This window comes from Delphinus delphis, chromosome 4 (assembly GCF_949987515.2).
Source record: "Delphinus delphis chromosome 4, mDelDel1.2, whole genome shotgun sequence".
NCBI lineage: Eukaryota > Metazoa > Chordata > Mammalia > Artiodactyla > Delphinidae > Delphinus > Delphinus delphis.
The window spans coordinates 16494621-16506296 of NC_082686.1; the positions used below are offsets into that span (position 1 = coordinate 16494621).

The window sequence follows — 11676 nt, forward strand, 5'->3', positions numbered from 1 at the left end:
GTGTCTCTTGCCTTGTCCATTCCACTAAGCGGGTTCTTTTCCATCCAGTCACCCCTGCTCCACAGGTTGCCATATGGATTTTTCAAAATGTAAATACAGGCAAGCCTCATTTTATTGTGTTTCACTTTATTTTACTTTGCGGATATTGCGTTTTTTACAAATTGAAATTTTGTGGCAACACTGCATCAAGCAAGGCTATTGGCGCCATTTTTCTAACACCAGTATTTTTTTTTTTTTTTTGCAGTACGCGGGCCTCTCACTGTTGTGGCCTCTCCCGTTGCGGAGCACAGGCTCCGGACGCGCAGGCTCAGCAGCCATGGCTCACGGGCTTAGCCGCTCCACAGCACGTGGGATCTTCCCGGACCGGGGCACAAACCCGTGTCCCCTGCATCGGCAGGCGGACTCTCAACCACTGCACCACCAGGGAAGCCCTAACACCAGTATTTTTAAATTAAGGTATGTACCTTGTTTATTAGACATAATGCCATTGCACACTCAATAGATTACAGAATAGTGTAAATATAAGTTCTGTATGCATGGGGAAACCAAAAAATTCAGATAACTCACTTTATTTCAATATTTGCTTTATTGCGATGGTCTGGAACCAAACCTGCAATGTTTCCCAGGCATGCCTGTGTACTCATGTCACTCTTCTTCAAAAAGTTTTCAAGTGATTACTTATAACCTAAAAGATAATAGAAAATTTTAGATTGGCTTACTGAGCCCTTTAGGCCATGGACTCTGCCTACTCTCAGCTTCATCTGCTGCTACTCCCTTGATCCTCTCTGCATTTGCTGTGCTAAGAGGGTTGGCACCTCCCCCCCCCCAAATAAAAAGACATTATGTCATGATGCTTCCTTAGCAGGGGCAGTTCTTTCTTCTTGCTGTTTGGTGAACTTCTGTTCTTCCTTCAATTTTAAATGTTAACTTTGCCAATTTACCAAGAAATACCATTAGGTATTTCTTTTTCTCTTTCTGTTTCCTTACGTGTAACCCTATTAGAATGCCAGTTATAATTGTTTTGAACTTCTTACTAATTCAACACTTTCACATAGAGATGCTTTAATACTTCCTTGCTGAAAGAATGAGAGAGAAACAAATAGCTGCTTAGCAAACATAAGGACCAGGAATGTCATATTGCTGTCTTCCACCAGGCTACTGAAACCTTCGCAATCACACACATAATATAATCGATACCCTCATGTGACCAAAAAATTCTATGACCAGATCATTGTCCTACAATGGAATGTCTTCTGAAAAACAGGTTATCTACAGATAGTGCCCTCTAGTTTGACAACATTTTAAACCTTAATTAACCTAACCCTTTTATTACACACATGAGAGAAATCAAGCCCAGGGAGATGAGGAAAATTTCCTAAAATAACAGCTGAAGTGAGAGGTGGGACAGAACTAAACCAAACTGTCAAGATACCCAGTCAGATATTCTTTATAATAATATAGTGAGATATTTACTATGCAAACAAACCAAACAAAAAGAAAACAAACCCCACCCACCAATGGTTTTTATATTATTTTTTTCTATCTATTTATCTATCTATCATCATTTATCATCTATCTATTCTTTGTTTATTCATTTATTAAATATTATCAAATACCAAATATCACTATGTTCAAGACACCATGCTAGGTGTTATGAACACAACAACAAATAGCATATAGATTCTGTCCTCCAAGTATTCATGCTTCAGCTCTTACCTGTCTCCTTTCTCTTCTCCTTCAGTTTTTCCTTCTCTCTACCTAAGGAGACCCTGTTAGTTGGGTCTTCACCTAAATACTCTAAGTGAACTGAGTGATGGAAGAAAAGTAGCATAGAATTGGGCATCCTTAGAGCCAGAATGTGGTTCAGACTCTATCTCTAAGCCTTGAGGCCTTAACAGTCACTTCACCTTTCTGAGTATTGTTAATTAGTTCACAGGTCTAAGCAGTCATTGTGATCTCTACTCCACCTCTGCAGAGGCCACTTTGAGAAGCAAATGATGGAGAGGATGCATTTCAAAGCCATTGGTTTTAGAACCATGTGGGTTGGGTTTGAATTTCTGCTCTACTAATTATTAGCTGTGTGACTGTCTTCTCATGTTCAAAATGGGGTTATATTAGCCACCTTATCTTTGTAAGGATTAGCAATATTGTAAGTAGGGATCAAGGCCTGACATTTAGGACATTATCAATAACATAATTCTTGTTCTTATTCTCAGATATGTATGTTTTGGGACACTTTATGCATCCTAAACTTTCTGTAGACACCTAAGAAATTATTTTTCTGCCACACAAGCTATCTAAAGTCTGCCATTTGTGAGATGACCTTAAAAATCTCCTTAGCCTGCACAAAAGTGATATAATGATTTTCTCCCATAATTCCACACCTTTGCTCCAAAGGTCAGCAAGAATGCTGGGTGCACAGCAATGGCTAGGAGACTGAAGCTATGTGAAATGAGGGTTACTCTGGAATAAATTGTCATGTTCAAAAAATAAAGAATGAGTCAGCCCATGCCTCATTCCACAGGAAGGAGATTTGTTGCAGCAGAAAACATGTGGAGCTAATTTTGTTAGAAAGGAAATATTAACATCTTGAATTCCACAGAAAGACTCCTATGCTTGGAGTTTGTTGGATGATTTACAAAGCCCCATTATAGCTCTGCATACATGTAGTGGGTACATTATAAAAGGGCAAATCAAGGATGACTATTGTTGCAGTGAATGTTTGTAATATATATATATATATATATATATATATATATATATATATATATATATATATATATATATTCAAAACCATGTTCCACATATGTAAACTTTACTGCTACGGAGCCTAGGGATTTTTAAGAGAATTGAAACAAGAAGTGATATTTACATAATGTTCTTTTGAGTTCCATTTTGGCCAAATTTTGAAATCTGATTTTAGAATAGCATATATTTGGAATGGAGTCAGAAGAGTATAATTCTACAATATGGAAGTCAGATGTAGTTGGAATAAATCGATCTTTCATTAACTTAGGTTCCCAATTGACTTCTATATTTTTGAAATTCAGAACTTGAAACTTGCTTTTTGTAATGGCTCTTGAAATTACTATGAATTTTTATAGTTACTAGATCCTCGTCTTTATCACTTTTACTTTCTTTTATGTTTGACGTAGGAATAATAGAATTTGTTTCTGTCCAATTCTATCTGTAGACTTGTCCCCAGCTTCTGTTTTGCTCTGCTTTTTGTTTTGGGACTTTTCTTCCCCTTCAGCCTTAGACAAAATGTATTATTCTTCAGGTACCATCCCCTTCCTTCATTCCTTCCTTCCTTCCTTCCTCTCTCCCTCCCTCCCTCCCTTTCTTTCTTTCTTTCTTTCTTTCTTTCTTTCTTTCTTTCTTTCTTTCTTTCTTTCTTTCTTTCTCCTTTCTTTCTTTCTCTTGCAGGTGTTCCTAAAAGGATCCTTAAAGACACGATATTAGAACAGATAAATAAATAAGGATTTTAGAGTTAACCAAATCAGGATTAGTATGCAGTACTTTAGCTCATCTCCAAAAGTAGTTATATAAAAAGAAAATTACCTAATTTATGTTATATCTCCCAAAGACTTTTCTGCATATCTGAAGACCTTAGCATTCTCTTATGTAGATCCAAAGTAGTTAAATCTTTTACTGGAATATATATATATATATATATATATATATATATATATATATATATATATATATATATATATACATATATATATATATATACATGTATATATACATATATATTTTCTTCAGGAACACATTTTGCATTTGCAAAATGCTTCTTTGCAAACACTTTAATATTAATTTTGTTATAATCAAGAAACATATCTTTCTAAAACATTAAAATTCTAGAATATTATTTTTTCTTAAGTTTCTGAAATTTAAAATTTAAAGATTTTAGAAAAACATATTTAAATTGATTTATACAATGGTATATATGTACATATATATTATATACAGCTATATACACACAAGATACACACACACATACATAAATGATTTAAAAATTCTCACAACCCAAATAAATAGTTTTAAATCTATAATTATATAAATCACAATAAATTGTGCTTAACTGAATTCTCAAAAGCACCTTAAAATGGCTACTTTTTATTAGTTTTTATGAATCAAGCAATACACTGTGTCCTTCCCACATACTAACTCATTCATTCCTCACAAGAATCCTAAGTCCTATGAATTCTTATTTGTACTAAACTCAGGTTCACGGACAAAGTAGCTCGAGGTCATACAACTTTTGAAAGGCTGAGCAAGAATTACATTAATTCTTTGATACTAATCACTGCACAGGCTTTTTTGTTTGTTTGTTTACATTAACTGTCTTATCCTAATCAAAGACATTCAATGGAAAATGTTTTCAGGAGCTCAAATATAAGAGCAATAAGCTCCTATAGTTTACATCAATAATACATAATGAACAATGAAATAGAGTTATTTCTTATTTTAAGCAAAGAATAGAAGAATATTATTTCATGAAACAGAAAAATAGTATTGGGTTTAGTACTTTTACAGATGGAAACATTGATGGTATCTCTCAAATAACAATTGGGATTTAGGCAAAAAAATCAAACCATGATAGGTTAATGGATACAAGGAAACGGTCAGAAGAGCTGAGAGTGAGGCCACCCAGAAATTATCAACAGCAGGAAGCTGTTATCATCCTAGGACTAGAAGGGCAATGAGAACAAATGGCATTACCAGAGTCCAGAAATCACGGCTGCCTCACAGTTGCTGGAATCATAATGGATGGGCTGTAGTCAGGAGTGGGGGCCAAGGAGGAACCAACTACAACCAGAGACACCACAGGAGCAGAGGGAAGGGGAAAGATCTTGGTTTCTCGTTCTTCTAGCACCCCAGTCATAGGTTCCAGACACTCATTGCAGATCCCACCTGGAAGCTAGAGAGCAAGGGCTCCAAAATAAAAATAAGTAAAGAAAAAGAAAAAAAAAAAAAAAGATGGGGGGTTTCCTGTAAAATGCAGCAAAACTGAAGAAGGACAAGATAGACATCTCAGAGAGGACAGTCCAACAATCTTCCCTCCTTCTTGACCCTCCAAAATTTAATCAGATAATTTGGGATAAATCATTAAACTACTATGAAACTGTTTTTTTTTTTAATTTTTGAAAACAAAAATATTACATGCTATTACTGCCTCACAGGATGATTGAGAGAAGGAAATTAGGTGGTGAGTATGAATTCTTTACCTATATGGTAAGGCCCAATATAAATACAAACTTTGACTACATTTATATGCAACAAAGTACGAAAGTTCTTCCTCTATGGATAAATGAGTTGTTGCAAAGATTTTTAACACAAAAGTAAATATATCCTAGAGGTGAAATTCTAATCCACGTTATTGGGGAAAGGTTTTATGGATGATTACATAGCACTTGTGGAAGGATAAAATTATTTCTGATTAATGCTGGGATTTAAGGTTTTATATATATTTATTTACATTTATATATAATTATATATATATATATAACTAAATATATCTCTATCAATCATCTATCTATCTATCCATTTATCTATCATCTATCTATCTCTGTAATTAAACAAGGAGGTGATTAGACTGAGGTGGCTCTAACACCTTGGTAGCCTATGTAAGCAAACAAAAACCTAAGCCAGAGTCAATGCACTTGAATCTGAAAAAATGAAACTTAGAAAAAATAGTCACAAACAGTCAAATAAACTTTCCCAAATGAAACAATTGCTTATGCTATAGCCAATCAAATAATTTTCTTCCTTTGCTTCAGCTTCTTCTCTATAAAACCTCACCACTAGCCCTTGTTGATGGAGTGTTCTTAGCTACCTTTGGCTTGGCACTGCCTTATTCGAATCGATGTATGCTCAAATAAACTCTTGAAAGTTTTAAAGTTTATCTTTTATCACATATATATTCTTTTATATGTACAACATATATAAGTATATATATATACTTTTATATATACGATGAAAATAAAGTAAAAAAATATAAAATATATGTAATATATACATATTTTTTACTTTGAGACCTAATAAAATGTTAAAGTTTTATTTAATATAATATAATAATTTAATATTACTATTTTGGAGAAGAAATTGAGGTTCTTGGTAAATGACATGCAAATTTTGATATCCCAACTCAATTAAGTTAAACCATCTTTGACAACATTTGAATAACTGTAAAACACTTTCTGGACAATTTGTACTGACACTATGCAGGCAATACTCAAAAATGCATAAAAAGTTGATTTGTTTAAATTGATAGTATCAATTGAGGATGTAATGAGAGCTTGAAATGTATTTTTATGAGAATCACAAGGCCTTCTAGTAATAGCAAACTTTATCCACCACGAATTATAAATACTAGTTAAAATCAAATGTCATGAAGCAGCTTTTCTCTTTTAAACATAGTCAAATATATTTAAACATATAAAAACACTTTTAAAGTAAAGAAACAGCTCACGGTGCCCTCAAAATGACTGTCTGAGCCCCAAATCTTGACTCCTGTAGAAGAGTCAAAATGTCAGTTTTGCAGTTGACTCCAGTAGAAGCTAAAGGGATACCGTTTCATCAAAGAGTTGTGTTGGCACAAGGGTGTAAGTGAGGAGCGAAGTTCTAGAGATGGGAAAGTCAAGGAAGCAGAAGAGCCAAATAAGAAGAAAATATAAGTTCAGGGATGCTGTGGTATCAGAGAAGAAAATGAGGTCAAGGCTAAGGGTCCTCAGACAGAAGCAATTGAGAGGGAATTATACTGCACATGGAAACAATGACAAATGGGGAAAGAAATGAGCAAGGTTGAGGAGGGGGTGGAATCTTCTGGAAGTATCAGCATCTACTATAGTGTGACAGAGAGGAAACCTTCAGAGAGGAGCAAGAAAAATTTACTGAATGGTGAGGGAAGTTCCATCAGAGGTACTTAAACTAGGCAAATATCTGCATGAATCCACCCTTTGTAGAGTGGACTGTTTCTAGTTTTTATCTCTGGATAGTGGAATTTGAGGTTAATTTTTACATCCTTCTCCAGGTTTATTGTCAAACTTTTCTTTTTTTACAATGAACAAGCATTACTTGACTAAGGTGAGAAACTTGCAAATTTTAAAGGTAATATATATCTTTTTATATATTACATAATTAAAAGTTATATGTGCACTTAAAAATGGCAGGAAGTAGAACAAAGTATCCATTATGACTATCTCTAAACATTGGGTAAAATTCTCTTTTTTAAACGTTTCTTTAAATTCCAAATTTTCTATAATCTTTAGAACACTTGTGTTCCCTAAGATAGAAAAAAGAAACCCTAAAATTTTATAAAAGAAAGTGATGCAACTAAAAGAAAGCCTCACAATATTGATAAAGTATTTTCTCTGACCTACCAATACAAAAGGAGGAGTTAAAATCCTCACTCCTCTATTAACTAGGTTTTCCTGAATAGGAAACCAAACTTTCATTATCGTGAAGGTTACCACTTATCACCAAGTAGAAGATTACACTTTTCTCAGACCACTTATACCCTTAAACTCTGTTTTTATACGAGTATATATATAAGTTTAAAAAATTCTCATTAGAGTTGGCCTTCTGTATCTGCACGTTTCACATCCCCAGATTCAACCAACTACAGATCGAAAATATTCCCCCCTCAAAAAAATTACAGAAAGTTCCAAAAAGCAAATCTTGAATTTACTGGTTGGCAACTATTTACATAGCATTTACGTCATGTTAGATATTGTAAGTAATCTAGAGAAGAATTAAAGTATATGGGAGGATATGTGTAGGCTATATGCAAATACTATGCCATTTTACATGAGATTTGAGCATCCCTGGATTTTGATATTCACGGATACCAAGGGATGAATGTACTAAAAAATTAACCCTCTTACCTCTGTGTAGTCATTCCCTATTCAATACTCCCCCCATTACCTGAATCTAGGGACAATTAGGCAATGATTAATCTAATTTCTATCTCTATAGAATTGTCTATTATAGATATTTCATATAAAAAGAATCATACAATATGTGGTCTTTTTTAACTGCCTTCTTTCACTTGACGTGAGGTTTTCAAGGTTCATCCAGTTGTAGCATGTATCAATACTTCATTTCTTCTTATTGCTAAATAATTTTCTATCATATGGACATACCACAGTTTGTTTATTGATTGCTCATCAGTTGTTGAGCATGTAAGTTACTTACACTATTTTACTATTATGAATAATGCTACTATGCACATTAGTACACACGTTTTTGCTTGGATTTCTATTTTTATTCCTCTTGGATATATACCTATGAGTAGAATCGCTGGATCATACAGTAACCCTTAGTTTAACATTTTGAAAAATCGACAAAACTGTTTTCTAAAGTGGCTACATCATGTTACATTCCCAGAAGCAGTGGATGATTATTTCATTTTCTCCACATTCTTGCTAACACTTGTTATTGTCTGTCATTTTTTGTTTTTTTCTATAGCCATCCCACTTGGTTGTGGTATATACTCCTTTTTACATGTTTTGAGATTCAGTTTTCTAGTATTTTTAAAGGATTTTTGCATCTATTTATATTAATATTTATAAGAGTTATTGGCTGTAGTTTTCTTCTGATGTCTTTGGTTTTGATAACTGGGTAATACTGGTTACATAGCAAGACTTGGAAACTGAGTTTAGATTTTCTGGATTATATATATTATTTGCAAGTATTTATCTCATTTTGTGGTTTGTTTTTTCATTTTCTTTATACTATTCTTTTGCAGCATGAAAGTTTTTAATTTTCATGAAGTCCAAATTATCATTTTTTTTTTCTTTCATTCTTGTGCTCTTAGTATTATATCTAAGAAGGCTTTGAATAACCCAAGGTCATGAAGATTTGTACCTATATTTTCTTGTAAGAATTTTATAGTTTTGGATACATTTTGATATGATCCATTTTGAGTTGATTTTTGTGTATGGTGTATGGGAGCTGTTCATCTTCATTGTTTTGCATGCGGATATCCAGTTGTTCCAGCACCATTTGTTGAAACAATTACTCTTTCTCCCTTTGAACTGTGTTTGCATCCTTGTTTATAATAAATTGATCATGAATGTAAGAGTATATGTCTGCACTCTCAATTAGATACTATTAATATATTTGTCTGTCCTTATGCCAGTACCACTCTGTCTTGACTACTGTAGCTTTGCAGTAAGTTTTTAAATTGGGAAGTGAGAGAACAAGAATTTTATTCTTTTTGAAGATTGTTTTGGCTGTTTTTGAACTTCCATATAAAATTTAGGATAAACTTATCAATTTCCACATATAAATCACTTGGGATTTTGGTACAGATTGTATTGAATTTGTAGATCAATTTAGTAAGTATTGCCATTTTAAAAATAATGTTTTCAATCCATAAACGTAAGTTATGTTTCTAATTATTTAGATCTTTCTCAGTTTCCTTCAACAATGTTTACTAGTTTTCACAATATACATTTTTAACTTCTTTTCTTACATTTATTTTTCATTATTTTATTCTTTTTGATGATATTGTAATTGAAATTATCTTTTGCAATTTCATTCTAATTATTCATTTCTACTGTATAAAAACACAGAAATACAGTTGATTTTTCTGTATTGATTTTGAGTGTCTTCTGTTAAATTTGTTTCTAAGTATTTTATTTTATGCCATTTTAGATAGAATTTTCTTTCATTTTTATTATCCATTACTAGTATATAGAGTATGGAAATACAATTTATTTTTGTTTATTGGTCTTAAATTCTGAAAACTTGAACTCATGTTTTAGTTTTAATAGTTTTCTTTTTTTTTTTTTTAGTGGATTCCTAAACATAAATTTTTAAAGAAGGGTTGTGAAGGCAGAGACTGCTAGTGTACACCAATATCTATTTTATTTTCTCTGCATGAGTTCATGTCTAAACTAGATTTCCCAATTCTCTTACACTAAGTGTGGCCATTAGACTGAGTTCTAGCCAAAAGAATGTGGGTAGACACGATATAGGCTATTTTCAGAGAGTATATAAATTTTTCCAAGCCATCCTGTAGTAACCTTCCTTCCTTTGCCAGCAACTAATGATGAAGATACAGTAAAGAATTCTGAGGTCTGAGAAAATGGCAGATGGTGTAAAGGAGCCAGAATCTAGATTAACTACATGGAGTAGACCCTTCAACTTTTCCATGGGCTGAATTGTATCTCCTCCTCAATGTGTATGTTGAAGCCCTAACTCCCAATGTGACTGTATTTGGAGACAGGACTTTTATGCAATAATTAAGATTAAATGAGGTCATGAAGATGGGTCCCTAATCCAATAGGATTAGTGACCTTATAAGAAGAGGAAGGGAGGAAGATCTCTCTGTCACAAGAGGACACAGAGAGAATGGGGTCATCTGTAAACCAGGAAGCAAGTTCTCACCACAAACCAAATCATCCAGAACCTTGATCTTGGGCTTCTAACCTCCAGAATGGTGAGAAAATAAATTTCACTTGTTTAAGCCACTCAGTCAGTTTGGGCTGCTGCTTTACACTGGGTGGCTTATAGACCACAGACATTTATTTCTCACAGTTCTGGTGACTGGGAATTTAAGATCAGGTTGCTAGCATGGTTGGCTTCTGGTGAGGGCCTTCTTCTGGGTTGCAGTCTTCTTGTATCCTCACATGATAGAAAGTGGGTGAAAGCACTCGCTGGTGTTCCTTTTATAGGGAACTAATCCCGCTCATGAGGGCTCTACCCTCCTGACCTGATTACTTCCTAATCACCCCACCTCTTATACCAACACATTGGAGGTTGGAATTTCAGCATATGCATTTTGGGATGACACAAACATTCAGTCCATTGCACAGTCTATGGTACTTGTTATGGCAGCCCAAGGTGACAAATACTGAGTTTGGTACCAAGAAATGGGATGCTACTGCAAAAAATGCCTAAAAAGGTGAAAGTGTTTTTGAACTGGGTAAAGGGTAGATTCTGGAGGAGTTTTGTGGTGCATGTTAGAAGAAGTGTAGATTGCTGTGAACAGAATGTTGATAGAAATACAGATGTTAAAGGCCATTCTTGTGAGGTCTCAGAAAAATGAGGAAAAGTTTATTACAAATTACAGGAAAAGTCATCCTTATTATAATTGGCAAAGAACATGGCTAAATTGTGTTCTAGTGTTCTGAGGAAAGTAGAACTTGCAAGCAGTGAAATTAGATGCAGAGCAGAGGAGATTTCTAAGCAACGTATTGAAGATACAGCTGGGAATCTTCTTTATTGCTCATTGTAAAATGTGAGTGGAGAGAGATGGATTAAGGAGGAAATTGTTAGCCAAAATGCCCCAGAACTTAGAGATTTGGAAAATTATCAATCTATATATATTCAAAAATTGAGAAAGATTGTTCTGAAGAGAACACTAAGGGTGTGGCTGAACAACCATTTGATAAAGAGATTATAGATGTGACTAATGGACAAAATCAGCTATCTCTGTGGAAGCCAGGAATAGAGATGGAGTTATGCCAGCAGAATCACTGCCAGCTGGGGCTAAAATGGACAGAAAAAAATGACATGAAATCAAAGAAGGTTATTAGACTTCTTAGCTCTTACAGGATTGGAACAGTTATTTGGCTGCAAATGTGTCCTGTTCCTCAATAAAAGGAAAGAATGACCCCAAAGGCGATTCAGAGATCATCAAAGCTGCCTCACAGGTTTCATAGG

General features: G+C 34.0%; 1 long non-coding RNA gene across 2 annotated transcripts in view; it reads left to right on the forward strand.

The window, feature by feature from the left end:
- The window catches only part of LOC132423992 (uncharacterized), a 73842-nt gene that overhangs the window by 38900 nt on the left and 23266 nt on the right, over positions 1-11676 (forward strand). For both annotated transcript variants that reach the window (XR_009519152.1, XR_009519153.1), the window contains exon 2: positions 245-456. This is a non-coding gene — a long non-coding RNA (uncharacterized lncRNA). The remainder of the gene's footprint in view (positions 1-244; positions 457-11676) is intronic.